The 15,856-nt window shown below is 37.3% G+C and overlaps 1 pseudogene; it reads left to right on the forward strand.

Annotated features, from left to right (window-relative positions):
• Positions 1-451: 451 nt before the first annotated feature.
• Positions 452-5,228, forward strand: LOC128641296 (putative tyrosine carboxypeptidase MATCAP2; annotated as a pseudogene).
• The last annotated feature ends 10,628 nt before the right edge of the window (positions 5,229-15,856 follow it).

Raw genomic sequence — 15,856 nt, forward strand, 5'->3', positions numbered from 1 at the left:
AACTTCCCAAACTGAAGGAAAAACATTCGGTAAAGAAGGGTTTATTAAATGCCATAAAACCAACAAATTTGGAGACTGAGAAGATCAAGTTTTTCAAATCTGGGTACAAATACAACCCTCAATTTACATATGCTCACCCTGTTTCATCAAGTGCTCTGGCCAAGAACTCCAGAGCATCAAACCAATTCCTTCATCAGGTAGGTCTGTTATTCTTATGTTACCTTTACTGCATCTATATGAGACTTCTTTAAAATTTAGATAAAATCTTTATAATGATTTTTGACTTATATTTTAAAGCATCCTGAGCTATTTATTGCTAACCTCTTGTAATATAGCCCAATGAAAGTAAAAATGATTTTGTTAATAAAACTTATAAAACACTAACGTTCCTTTACTATATCGTCAAACAGAACAGTATATAAATTTGTTATACTCTGTTGTTATGTATCAGGCTGTCACAATCATGCAGAAGGCTATTGACAAATACGGCAGCTATGAAAGGTTTGAGAAGAAAACAGGAGGCACCTCACTATCAAATAACTGCATACAACATCATGTGCAGAATTACTTGTCAAAGGAGGGATGCCTGAGTGAGGTATGTGATATAAAGATATAAGATTAACACATCATACTTATGCTAAATGTCTAACCATTGTTGTGGTTAAATCTGTCTTCTTTAGATGAAAGTAAGTCTAAAGCCAGATGTGCCATGCCGTGCCTCAATGGGTATAACACACGGTACCCCAACATTGACAATGAACACCACAATTGCAAGATCGCTGTGAATGGAAGGGACTCTGAGGCATGAAATAGGTACTTATATATTTGTTTGTTATTATATTGTATGTTATTGTATTCAGTTATACACTCAGATTATGTATTTCTGCACATAAATAACAGGGATGGAATATGGAAACAACCAGGTACACAGGAACCTTTATGACATAAATGCACACACATACTAGGCATTTTTAAAGTTTGGGGGGTTTGGAACATGACTCAAGTGTTTTCTACAGCCTATTTATTTTTATTTTTTACTTTGTACACTTTATTTGTTGACAGTGGACATAATCCATCATTCTTTTACCAATGAAATGAATAAATTGAATGAATGTTTTTTTTTTTTACATAAAGATATCTTCTAGACAACTTTTTACATGTTCACAGCATCTGTTCCAAGTGAGTTATCATATGGATAGCAGGAACCTTTCAATATAATTTATAGCACCACTCTTGGTATTCTTGCCAAACATTGCAGTCATTATAAGGAACACTTTGTGTTTAATATAAGCAACACTAATGTTCACTCAGTGTTATAATATTTAGCTTCTCCAACCTAAAACATATATTTTATTTCTCTATAGGGAAACATTACTTTAGAATAATAAACAACAAGCAACATGCATGGAACAGCAAAGCCAGATGTAGGCTATACCATCTGAGCCCTAAGAATCCCACAGAAGAGGGCCTGGCCACCATAAACACTGTCCTGTTCCATGAAGATCCTCTTCTGTGGCATCCAGCAGCCCTCTATTACACAGTGTATCAGGCCAGCCAATCATCTTTCAGTAAAGTCTTCAGAGCTCTTGAAAAATTTGTGGAAGACCCAAACGTGAGATGGAACTACTGTGTGAGGGCAAAGAGAGGCCAGATAGATACATCTAAGTCAGGTAAATACACATGCCTTAAATAGAATCATATTTATACAATAATAGTCATAATTTCATTATTTTTGAAGCCACTACTTTTAATGAATAGTGCAGCCACAATAAATATTATTCATATTGCAAGTTGTAATTCATGTGTTGTGCGTGAGCGCGTCACATACCAGCAAAAGAGTTAGCGCAGCTAGAGACCTGAAGTAGTGTTATAACTTTATATATAACATGTAAAGTATATATATATTGTTTCATTTATTTATATATACAGTATATATATATATATATATATATATATATGCACTATCCGACCACCAGATGTTAGTTCACCTATAACTTTCGCTCAAGTGCAACCTTTTTACTTTATTAATATGTCCACAAGTATTTTTGGAAGGAGGCAATCTTTTTTTCAGATTAGTTGTTAAAATAATAATATTTTGACTTAAAACAGGGCATTTATATATATATATATATATAATACAGGGAGTGCAGAATTATTAGGCAAGTTGTATTTTTGAGGATTAATTTTATTATTGAACAACAACCATGTTCTCAATGAACCCAAAAAACTCATTAATATCAAAGCTGAATAGTTTTGGAAGTAGTTTTTAGTTTGTTTTTAGTTATAGCTATTTTAGGGGGATATCTGTGTGTGCAGGTGACTATTACTGTGCATAATTATTAGGCAACTTAACAAAAAACAAATATATACCCATTTCAATTATTTATTTTTACCAGTGAAACCAATATAACATCTCAACATTCACAAATATACATTTCTGACATTCAAAAACAAAACAAAAACAAATCAGTGACCAATATAGCCACCTTTCTTTGCAAGGACAATCAAAAGCCTGCCATCCATGGATTCTGTCAGTGTTTTGATCTGTTCACCATCAACATTGCGTGCAGCAGCAACCACAGCCTCCCAGACACTGTTCAGAGAGGTGTACTGTTTTCCCTCCTTGTAAATCTCACATTTGATGATGTACCACAGGTTCTCAATGGGGTTCAGATCAGGTGAACAAGGAGGCCATGTCATTAGATTTTCTTCTTTTATACCCTTTCTTGCCAGCCATGCTGTGAAGTACTTGGACGAGTGTGATGGAGCATTGTCCTGCATGAAAATCATGTTTTTCTTGAAGGATGCAGACTTCTTCCTGTACCACTGCTTGAAGAAGGTGTCTTCCAGAAACTGGCAGTAGGACTTGGAGTTGAGCTTGACTCCATCCTCAACCCAAAAAGGCCCCACAAGCTCATCTTTGATGATACCAGCCCAAACCAGTACTCCACCTCCACTTTGCTGGCGTCTGAGTTGGACTGGAGCTCTCTGCCCTTTACCAACACAGCCACGGGCCCATCCATCTGGCCCATCAAGACTCACTCTCATTTCATCAGTCCATAAAACCTTAGAAAAATCAGTCTTGAGATATTTCTTGGCCCAGTCTTGACGTTTCAGCTTGTGTGTCTTGTTTAGTGGTGGTCGTCTTTCAGCCTTTCTTACCTTGGCCATGTCTCTGAGTATTGCACACCTTGTGCTTTTTGGCACTCCAGTGATGTTGCAGCAGTTATTTTGCGCCTTGGTTTTTCCACACGCTTCTTTCGACCCTGTTGACTATTTTGAATGAAACGCTTGATTGTTCGATGATCACGCTTCAGAAGCTTTGCAATTTTAAGAGTGCTGCATCCCTCTGCAAGATATCTCACTATTTTTTACTTTTCTGAGCCTGTCAAGTCCTTCTGTTGACCCATTTTGCCAAAGGAAAGGAAGTTGCCTAATAATTATGCACACCTGATATAGGGTGTTGATGTCATTAGACCACACCCCTTCTCATTACAGAGATGCACATCACCTAATATGCTTAATTGGTAGTAGGCTTTCGAGCCTATACAGCTTGGAGTAAGACAACATCCATAAAGAGGATGATGTGGTCAAAATACTCATTTGCCTAATAATTCTGCACTCCCTGTAGTTCAGTTTTGTTTTTTGCATAAATGATTTTAAGATACCAGATTGTGGGAATGTAATAATCTGTAATCATTTATTGTGCTATTGTGAGATTTCAGTTATCTGATCTATTTTATGACCCTCTGTATTTTCCCTTAGGTTGCTTCAGTAAAGATCAGGTCTATCTTGAAGGAGTGCTTCACCTGATGAGGCACAGGGCAACCATTGACTTCAAACTGTTAACATCTATGGGCAAGGTATGTTTTATTCTCATATGATAAACACGTTATTAGATACAACATATGTCTAATAAATACACAAAGATAGAATGAACTAAGTAGAAAGAAAACACTATTCATTGCTGGTTCTATAGAATCCTTATAATGAAATAATTTTAATAAAAATAATAAATGCATTTAATTAATTCATTCATTAATTAATTATAACATTGATAAAAACATTTACATAATAAAAACACACATAACTTTAGCTCTTCATGATGCTTCATCAGAATGCATGTGTAAAAACATCTTATGGTTAATCGCAATTATTATTTTTTTTGGGAGGTTGGTTTTCTTTTTCATTCCAATCCACTAGAAAATCCAAAACTTGCATTAGTAAAACCAGTAAAATAAGTAAATATAACAACAGACCTTCACAGAAGCAAAAGATATGTGGCCAAATCAAAAGTGAAACATGACAGCTAAATAATTCAAGACTGACAATATTTTGAATGCACTTTTTTTTCACATAAAGATAAACAATTAATATTTTCATATTATTTTAAAAATCAATACATTTGCAGCATTTTCTAACATTAAGCCCCCTATGGCCTCTATTTAACAAAGTCTGGCGGACCTGATCCGACAGTGCGGATCAGGTCCGCCAGACCTCGCTGAATATGGAGAGCAATACGCTCTCCGTATTCAGCATTGCACCAGCAACTCACAAGAGCTGCTGGTACAACGCCGCCCCCTGCAGGCTCGCGGCCAATCGGCCGCCAGCAGGGAGGGGTCAATCAACCCGATCGTACTCGATCAGGTTGAATTCCGGCGATGTCTGTCCGCCTGCTCAGAGCAGGCGGACAGGGTTATGGAGCAGCGGTCTTTGTGACTGCTTTATAACTGCTGTTTCAAGTCTGAAGGCTCGCCAGAAACACGTGCCCAGAAGCTCACTATGGAGCTTGTTAAATGGGCGCCTATGTCTGCTCTACATGATACAAACTCTTACTTTGTTTTCATGGTGATTGTTAGCCCTAAATTAAGGTAAAACTGCATTCTGAACAATAATTAGAGTATATCATGCTCATCTGTAGTATATATTCTCATGAAACCTCACACACATCTTAAAGGGTTTTAGACAAACATGATGAAATCTAACATACAGAGACATAAGTAAAACAATTCCTATATTCATGTCATGATTACTTCTCAGTAATTTTTAAACTTCTTTTATTAAAGGTCTCATATAAAGATCTGGACCGGCTCAAAGAATTTGCAGTGCTGGACAATACTAGGATACCCAGTTTTCTGCATGACCGGGTAAAATATATACAGTGTCTGGATAACATCATGAGAGTCAATGAGATTTGTGATGAACATCTTGCGATTCTTATTGGCTAAATCTGCATTACATCATTTCATAGAATTGTATGCTCCACAAATCTGCCAACACTCCTATGAAAAAACTGTTGTGACATCATCATCTTTGTGAACAATAGGATCATTGTACCATCTAAATTAATAAAAAAAAAATCAAACAAATATATGTCTGTTTCTCTGTTTTCTTTTTTATGTTATAAATGATAAGAACAGATAACAGTTTATTTATTATGTCCACTTTTCCAATAAATTTAAATGATATGAAACACAACATTTTTCTTTTATGATCCAGATAAAGGGGTCAATTTATCAAGGTCCGCCCGACAACTCTAAATGCCGACAGCATTGTGAAATGCTTATGCAATGCCGCCCCTGCACACTCTCGGCTAATTGGCCGCTAGCAGGGGGTGTCAATCATCCCGATCGGATCAGGATGATTGCAGTCCGCCACCTAAAAGGTAGCGGACAAGTTAAGGAGCAGCGGTCTTACGACTGCTTCTTAACTTATGTTTCCCGGCGACCCGGAAACTCCGGGAGTAGAAAGCAGCGGATTGTTAAATCTACCCCAAAGAATGCCATTTTTAAAAACTTTTCAATTTACTTCTATTGTTAAATTTGCTTCGTTCTCATATTATTCTTTGTTGAAGAGATATATAGATAGGTTGCATGCACATGCTGGAGCACCACATGGCAGGAAATTTTGCTGCCATCTTGTGCTCTTGCTAACATATAACATTGTTGCAAAACTTCTGCGATATGGTGCTGCAGACACGTGCACTCTCCTGAGCTTATTTATCTGCTTTTTAAAAAAGGATAACAATAAAAAAAAAACAATGTGATAATAGAAGTATATTAGAAAGTTGTTCTATCTTAATCATAAAAGAAAAATCTTGGGTTATAATTTGAAAATTGTGTTTTCTTTTACTGCTATAAAGAAGGTGAAGTGAACCCTGCAGGATCTAGCACCATGAACAGTGATTGCTTGTTCAGCGCAGGAACTCAATTTGATCTTTTCCTAACTGGCAACAGTAAATTATACAAAGAAAATGTAATTTTTCAGAGGTCTTTTCAAGAGATGTGGTCTTGGGCTGCAGAACAATGCAAATGCTAGCAAGATGATTTTATTAGATGTAGGTACTATACCACACTGTACTTTGCCCAGCAAATTATGTTGAATTATGCATGCTGCAGTCCCCACTGTCAGCTTAGACAGCGGAGACTGCAGCTGGGGGCAGAAGAGAAGACATCTGCCTTCATATGGTAAGAGAGCACTGATTGTGCTCCCCTACTAAATGAAGGCAGATTACTTAACGTGTTACTCTCTGTAAAGATAAACGCTGGTGCCAGTAGTAGAGATGTAGGGAGGAGGGAAGACCAGCCCAATGAGGAGAGTGGAGGGAGGCTTGGTATCATACATTACAGAAAAGGTATGGAGGGAGAGGGAGGTGGGAGAAGTGGATCCTACACTACAGAATAAAAGGGATCTTCAAGGGGGGCTTCTACACTACAGAGAAAAAAAATACCTTTAAAAAAAATTGTTACTGGCTAAATAACATCTTAAGATATGATTTTTTTTTTAGAATATTTTCTTCATTTTTTTAAGGCAAAAGAGATTAATCTCTTTAGGGCAATTTCCTACAAAATTCCCTTCTTTTTAAGGACAGTGTTTTTTTCTAAGGCATAAGAACTTTTGGTTAATGCCCTACAAAATACCTTCTTTTATTAGGATAGGGATTTGTTTTATCTTAGGGGGGTTGGAAAGGATTTTTTTTTTTAACAATAGGGCTTTTTTTTATTTCAGGGCAAAAGAGCTATAATCCCTTTAGGGAAATGCCCTACCAAATGCCCTTATCAGGGAGATTTTTAGTTTAATTTTTTTAATATAGGGTTTTTATTTTGGAGGATGGGGGTTACTTTGGGTTTATAATAGGTATTTACTTGCCAAGTAAAATATATTAATCACTTTACTGCAGTACTGCAATATATTCTGAGGGTAACCCTGCAGGTTAGGTATAGGGTGTCAGCCATATTTGCATCGCCGCCCTTTCAGTTGTCAAGATTTTTCTGTGTGTGTCAGGTAATGTTAGTTTAGTTACTGTAATGTTAGGTATATATTATTTGAAGTGTTCCTACACAGAAACCATTTTTGTTTCAGTGAACGCACTGTCTGTGCGGAACACTTCAAATATGCTCCGTCACTGCTGATAGTGCCGACGAGTGCTGATGTTGCCAGACTTTTGCTGAAGTCATATTATTTCCTATGGGAGACACATCACCACTCATCTGCACATCGTGGGTCAGCCCCCTTTTTTAGAATATATCAACAGACCAATGGACCAATTGACTGCGAGGGCATTGAGGTCTGAATGCCAATTTCTTATCTATCTGTAGATGTTTTGAATATCAGGGTCTATAGACTTTTCTGTACATACTCATTCATAGTAATAGCACTCTTGTACATTGTGTGGTTTTTGAGAAACCGATCCATATTTTAACCTTTTTTTTTCAAATTTGTATGGTAATCTCAGTTAAAAAAAAATTGGACGCTCCAAGAGAGACCTATCTACACAACACATATTTAGCATACTAAAATACACAGAAATGGCTATTAGGCTAACCGTTCAAATGGGAATTTCATCTAGAGCATAATTATCACTAGTTAAAGAGATAGATACCAAGGGACGCTGAAGGGTAGTGTACATTTGGCGGAGCTGCATGGCCTACCTGGCGTGAGTACTGAGGATCAGACCATAATTGCCAGCCACGCAGAGAACCTATCGCCTGAATACCAACTTCTCAGGTCTGGAAGACTAAAAGCTGACACAGCACCCATTGTGGTAGAGGGAAAAGCGCAACTCACGGTGCATACAAATACAAACACCGGGAGTAGAGCCTATGCACCAGAGGTGGAGACTGCAGTTTGCAATGGATCAAACTGGGAGATGATCTACTGAAATGAAGCACCTAGAAACATGGGAAAGAAATGTCTATCAGGCGCTGGATCGTCACTTTCAAAAACTTAAACAGAACATCATTAAGCTACTAACTCCTGCATCCCAGGTTTTAAAGTCAGATGAATCGCAAGATCTAATGAAGACAGATCCCATGATATTTTTTTCCAAAAGAACAGAGTAATCCGATGAAGCAATGGTGGATGAACACCTTGTGAAAATAATTCCCTTTATCTCTGGCTTTGAATTGTGAACCTACCACGCGGCTAACACAGCCCCAACAGCATTGCCAGCAATCGTCTAATAAACTTCAGATCATCGACAGAGGCCAACATCAAAGAATTATGCATTACAGCTTTGCCGAGAGTATGATCCATAAAGAGACAGCAGCTGCTTCTCTCTGGAAGCTGAAAGTGGTGAAACTTTTTGTCCAGCAGATTCGGTCCCGGGAAGCAGCAGTTGAAAGACTGGTTCTTGGACTCAGTGTCTTTTTCTCCTGTTTGATCATTACTATCCAGGCATGTTTTTCTCGAGACCTGCAAAACACCCAGATTAAAAGGGGTATAGGGTGACTGGTACATATGTGTCTTGCTATATGTATTTGTCTGTGTACAGCATAGGTAATTTTAGTGTCTACTAAATCTTTTAGTTCTTGTTCACTCATCATGAAGGTTTTACAACTAGAATACAGAGCAAGCATTATGAAAACGTTCAATAAGGCTTCTAGACAATTTTAACATTATTACTTACTGGTCCCTGTTGTGACTTCTAACAAATATATCTTACTATGAGGCTTTGGGACTTAAAATATATCTGTATGTACAATAGTTGATCATTATTGTTATACTTATTCAGTTGAGAATTTATCAATGTCCTTTCCTAATGTTCAACTTGCTATGTTATGCTATGCAGAGGCCTCAGAAGATTTTTAAAGGACAGACTTTGAAAATGGAATGGGCTAAGGATTTCTATATACAATTTGAGAGTGGACTCTGCACAAAGTCTATGTATGCTTGTCTACCTTAATAAGCTATAGCTAAATATATAGTTGCCTTTCTTATAGTTTTACATGAGATTATGGCTTTAGGTTCTTTGTTTTCTTATTTGAAAGATGTAAATTTGTTTGATGCAATATGGTTTGTTGGATAGTTATCCTGATATAAATAATCTACTCATTATATTGTTGGAGCTTCCCTGCCAGATTTTCTTATAATAGTCTTGAAACCTACCCAAGTTGTTTTATATGTATCCCAATTCATGTAAACCTTTATTGGTTAAAAATATGCTGTTGATATGTTCCCTTCTGTTACATTATTTAGCTCTACTAGGTCTGCAGCTACACATACTTACCCATAATTATAGATAATCCTATCATATGACCATGAGATTGGATGTGTTAGGGACAAAGAATAGCTTATTATTAGGACATATCTAATCTTTAATTTAATGGATTCACCTGTGGTTGGGTATAGGGCCCATACCCAAGTGCGGGGTCTAATTATCCAAGATGATGGAACATGAATCTCCCTTTATTAGGGTATCTTATACTCAGAGTTAGGTCCTTAAAGGGACATAGAACCCAATTATTTCATGATTCAGATAGAAGATATAATTTTAAACAACTTTCCAATTTACTTCTGTTATCACATTTTCTTAGTTTTCTTGTTATCATTTGTTGAAAAGCAGTAAAGTAACCTTAGGAGTGTGCACGTGTCTGCAGCGCTATATGACAGCAGTTTTGCAACAATGTTATACACTAGCAGGAGCACTAGATGGCAGCACTATTTCCTGTCATGTAGTGCTTCAGACACACGCTACCTACCTAGGTATCCCTTCAACAAAGAATAACATGAGAACAAAGCAAATTTGATAATAGAAGTAAATTGGAAACTTTTTAAAAATTGTATTCTCTTTCTGAATAATAAAATAATTTTTGGAGGTTTAATGTCCTTTAAACTAGTATGAGACTTATTTGATTTTATTTGTAACAGGACTGCAGATTCTCTATTTTAGTAGTTAGAGCTTTATAGTATTATAGTTAACAGCATAAATATAACTTTTTTAGTATCTAGGGATAACTATCCTTATTAAATGCAACTCACAAGGTCAGAGGAATTCATTTGGGATAATAGATTTTTTTCTAAGATTGCGGGCACTTTTATATTGGCAGCTCCACAATTTGCATAACAAGTTGTAGCAACAATTTTAGTTTATATAAGGAGTCAGATTGCTTTTTATGTTAATATCCCATTACTTAATGTAGGCTCCATGAGTAAACTGCTGTGATTCAAACTATCTATTTAATACCATACAGGTAGCTTTCTCATATTATGTCTGTTGGCTCTTTTACCATCCCCCCCCAGCAACTTAAAAGTACTCTGGTATTTGTAAATTGCATCCAGAGACTAAAAGCGTGCTTTCTCTCGTAATATACCGCAATAATCTTTTTTCACAAATTTTCATTAATATATACTGTAAGGAGAGTTTTTCAAACCACTGTCTATTCTGATATTTAATCCCTAGAATTTGATCATATCTAAACAGAATCACAGCTATGGGTAAGCAGTTCTATTTTGCACTATATAAAACGTTTTGTAAACCATATTCACAAGTACCATATACAAATCTTACTATTATGCTACATTGTTGTATTATGTGAAGTGAGCTGCTTTGAGTACTGATCATTATGATATATAGACATTGGAATCCTTGATCATACTTCAGCAAATACATTACTACAGGATGGGAGTTTTCCTTTTTTTTTATATCCAATATAAAGTGGTTTAAACTTTATACATAAGATATATATATTTTATTCAATATTATATTAATGTTAATAATTTTGTTCTCCTATTGATACAATGCTGAACTAGTGGGTTGAGGTACATAAGTGGCCTCTGAAGATTATGGAAGACAAGTTCATTTCTTAAAGAAAAATTACAAAATATGAGGTTTATTTTTAATATATTTCACATGGCTGTGATGTAACAGATACGAGTATATATGTTGATCAAAGTGATTGATAAGTTTTTACTTTATTCTTTTTTTCTCTTCTTTTTTTGCTCCTTGTCATCTGCATATTTGTATAACGTTTGAAACACAATGGCCTAGATTTAGAGTTCGGCGGTAGCCGTCAAAACCAGCGTTAGAGGCTCCTAACGCTGGTTTTGGCCGCCCGCTGGTATTTGGAGTCAGTGATTAAAGGGTCTAACGCTCACTTTACAGCCGCGACTTTTCCATACCGCAGATCCCCCTACGCCATTTGCGTAGCCTATCTTTTCAATGGGATCTTTCTAACGCTGGTATTTAGAGTCGTTTCTGCAGTGAGCGTTAGAGCTCTAACGACAAGATTCCAGCCGCCTGAAAATAGCAGGAGTTAAGAGCTTTCTGGCTAACGCCGGTTTATAAAGCTCTTAACTACTGTACCCTAAAGTACACTAACACCCATAAACTACCTATGTACCCCTAAACCGAGGTCCCCCCACATCGCCGCCACTCGATTAAAATTTTTAACCCCTAATCTGCCGACCGCCACCTACGTTATACTTATGTACCCCTAATCTGCTGCCCCTAACACCGCCGACCCCTGTATTATATCTATTAACCCCTAACTTGCCCCCCACAACGTCGCCGCAAGCTACTTAAAATAATTAACCCCTAATCTTCCGACCGCAAATCGCCGCCACCTACGTTATCCCTATGTACCCCTAATCTGCTACCCCTAACATCGCCGACCCCTATGTTATATTTATTAACCCCTAATCTGCCCCCCACAACGTCGCCGACACCTACCTACACTTATTAACCCCTAATCTGCCGAGCGGACCTGAGCGCTACTATAATAAAGTTATTAACCCCTAATCCGCCTCACTAACCCTATCATAAATAGTATTAACCCCTAATCTGCCCTCCCTAACATCGCCGACACCTACCTTCAATTATTAACCCCTAATCTGCCGACCGGAGCTCACCGCTATTCTAATAAATGTATTAACCCCTAAAGCTAAGTCTAACCCTAACACTAACACCCCCCTAAGTTAAATATAATTTTTATCTAACGAAATAAATTAACTCTTATTAAATAAATTATTCCTATTTAAAGCTAAATACTTACCTGTAAAATACATCCTAATATAGCTACAATATAAATTATAATTATATTATAGCTATTTTAGGATTAATATTTATTTTACAGGCAACTTTGTAATTATTTTAACCAGGTACAATAGCTATTAAATAGTTAAGAACTATTTAATAGTTACCTAGTTAAAATAATTACAAATTTACCTGTAAAATAAATCCTAACCTAAGATATAATTAAACCTAACACTACCCTATCAATAAAATAATTAAATAAACTACCTACAATTACCTACAATTAACCTAACACTACACTATCAATAAATTAATTAAACACAATTGCTACAAATAAATAAAATTAAATAAACTATCTAAAGTACAAAAAATAAAAAAGAACTAAGTTACAGAAAATAATAAAATATTTACAAACATAAGAAAAATATTACAACAATTTTAAACTAATTACACCTACTCTAAGCCCCCTAATAAAATAACAAAGCCCCCCAAAATAAAAAATTCCCTACCCTATTCTAAAATACAAATATTACAAGCTCTTTTACCTTACCAGCCCTGAACAGGGCCCTTTGCGGGGCATGCCCCAAGAATTTCAGCTCTTTTGCCTGTAAAAAAAAACATACTATACCCCCCCCCCAACATTACAACCCACCACCCACATACCCCTAATCTAACCCAAACCCCCCTTAAATAAACCTAACACTACCCCCCTGATGATCTTCCTACCTTGTCTTCACCATGCCAGGTTCACCGATCCGTCCTGGCTCCAAGATCTTCATCCAACCCAAGCGGGGGCTAGACATCCACTGAAGAAGTCCAGAAGAGGGTCCAAAGTCTTCCTCCTATCCGGCAAGAAGAGGACATCCGGACCGGCAAACATCTTCTCCAAGCGGCATCTTCTATCTTCTTCCATCCGATGACGACCGGCTCCATCTTGAAGACCTCCAGCGCGGATCCATCCTCTTCTTCCGACGACTAGACGACGAATGACGGTTCCTTTAAGGGACGTCATCCAAGATGGCGTCCCTCGAATTCCGATTGGCTGATAGGATTCTATCAGCCAATCGGAATTAAGGTAGGAATTTTCTGATTGGCTGATGGAATCAGCCAATCAGAATATAGTTCAATCCGATTGGCTGATCCAATCAGCCAATCAGATTGAGCTCGCATTCTATTGGCTGATCGGAACAGCCAATAGAATGCGAGCTCAATCTGATTGGCTGATTGGATCAGCCAATCGGATTGAACTATATTCTGATTGGCTGATTCCATCAGCCAATCAGAAAATTCCTACCTTAATTCCGATTGGCTGATAGAATCCTATCAGCCAATCGGAATTCGAGGGACGCCATCTTGGATGACGTCCCTTAAAGGAACCGTCATTCGTCGTCTAGTCGTCGGAAGAAGAGGATGGATCCGCGCTGGAGGTCTTCAAGATGGAGCCGGTCGTCATCGGATGGAAGAAGATAGAAGATGCCGCTTGGAGAAGATGTTTGCCGGTCCGGATGTCCTCTTCTTGCCGGATAGGAGGAAGACTTTGGACCCTCTTCTGGACTTCTTCAGTGGATGTCTAGCCCCCGCTTGGGTTGGATGAAGATCTTGGAGCCAGGACGGATCGGTGAACCTGGCATGGTGAAGACAAGGTAGGAAGATCATCAGGGGGGTAGTGTTAGGTTTATTTAAGGGGGGTTTGGGTTAGATTAGGGGTATGTGGGTGGTGGGTTGTAATGTTGGGGGGGGGGTATTGTATGTTTTTTTTTACAGGCAAAAGAGCTGAAATTCTTGGGGCATGCCCCGCAAAGGGCCCTGTTCAGGGCTGGTAAGGTAACAGAGCTTGTAATATTTGTATTTTAGAATAGGGTAGGGAATTTTTTATTTTGGGGGGCTTTGTTATTTTATTAGGGGGCTTAGAGTAGGTGTAATTAGTTTAAAATTGTTGTAATATTTTTCTTATGTTTGTAAATATTTTATTATTTTCTGTAACTTAGTTCTTTTTTATTTTTTGTACTTTAGATAGTTTATTTAATTTTATTTATTTGTAGCAATTGTGTTTAATTAATTTATTGATAGTGTAGTGTTAGGTTAATTGTAGGTAATTGTAGGTAGTTTATTTAATTATTTTATTGATAGGGTAGTGTTAGGTTTAATTATATCTTAGGTTAGGATTTATTTTACAGGTAAATTTGTAATTATTTTAACTAGGTAACTATTAAATAGTTCTTAACTATTTAATAGCTATTGTACCTGGTTAAAATAATTACAAAGTTGCCTGTAAAATAAATATTAATCCTAAAATAGCTATAATATAATTATAATTTATATTGTAGCTATATTAGGATTTATTTTACAGGTAAGTATTTAGCTTTAAATAGGAATTATTTATTTAATAAGAGTTAATTTATTTCGTTAGATAAAAATTATATTTAACTTAGGGGGGTGTTAGTGTTAGGGTTAGACTTAGCTTTAGGGGTTAATACATTTATTAGAATAGCGGTGAGCTCCGGTCGGCAGATTAGGGGTTAATAATTGAAGGTAGGTGTCGGCGATGTTAGGGAGGGCAGATTAGGGGTTAATACTATTTATGATAGGGTTAGTGAGGCGGATTAGGGGTTAATAACTTTATTATAGTAGCGCTCAGGTCCGCTCGGCAGATTAGGGGTTAATAAGTGTAGGTAGGTGTCGGCGACGTTGTGGGGGGCAGATTAGGGGTTAATAAATATAATATAGGGGTCGGCGATGTTAGGGCAGCAGATTAGGGGTACATAGGGATAACGTAGGTGGCGGCGGTTTACGGAGCGGCAGATTAGGGGTTAAAAGTGTAATGCAGGGGTCAGCGATAGCGGGGGCGGCAGATTAGGGGTTAATAAGTGTAAGGTTAGGGGTGTTTAGACTCGGGGTACATGTTAGAGTGTTAGGTGCAGACGTAGGAAGTGTTTCCCCATAGGAAACAATGGGGCTGCGTTAGGAGCTGAACGCTGCTTTTTTGCAGGTGTTAGGTTTTTTTTCAGCTCAAACAGCCCCATTGTTTCCTATGGGAGAATCGTGCACGAGCACGTTTTTGATGCCGGCCGCGTCTGTAAGCAACTCTGGTATCGAGAGTTGCATTTGCGGTAAAAATGCTCTACGCTCCTTTTTTGGAGCCTAACGCAGCATTTGTTTGAACTCTCGATACCAGAGTTAAATTTATGGTGCGGCCAGAAAAAAACCCGCGGAGCGTTAACAGCCCTTTTACCGCCGAACTCTAAATCTAGGCCAATGTGTCTGTAGTATTACACATTTAACCTCAATAAAAACCATTTAAAAAAAAAAAAGTTAAGGGAAAAAAATGGAACATATATTCACCATGTTTTTTATGAGTGTCATAATTAATATATTTAAATTGACCCCTTTATATTTGTATCCCTCTTTTTCCAGGTGCCACAGTTATCTATCAGTCTAAAGAGTGGTTGTCAATGACTAGCACTCATAGAGGTTGATTTATTAAATGTCAAGCGGACATGATTCGCTGTAGCAAATCATGTCTGCTTAACATCGCTAAATGCTGTTTGCATTTAACATTGCACAAGCATTTCTGGTGAAATGCTTATGCAATGCCACCCCTTC

Source organism: Bombina bombina, chromosome 10, assembly GCF_027579735.1.
Source record: "Bombina bombina isolate aBomBom1 chromosome 10, aBomBom1.pri, whole genome shotgun sequence".
In the NCBI taxonomy this organism is placed as follows: domain Eukaryota; kingdom Metazoa; phylum Chordata; class Amphibia; order Anura; family Bombinatoridae; genus Bombina; species Bombina bombina.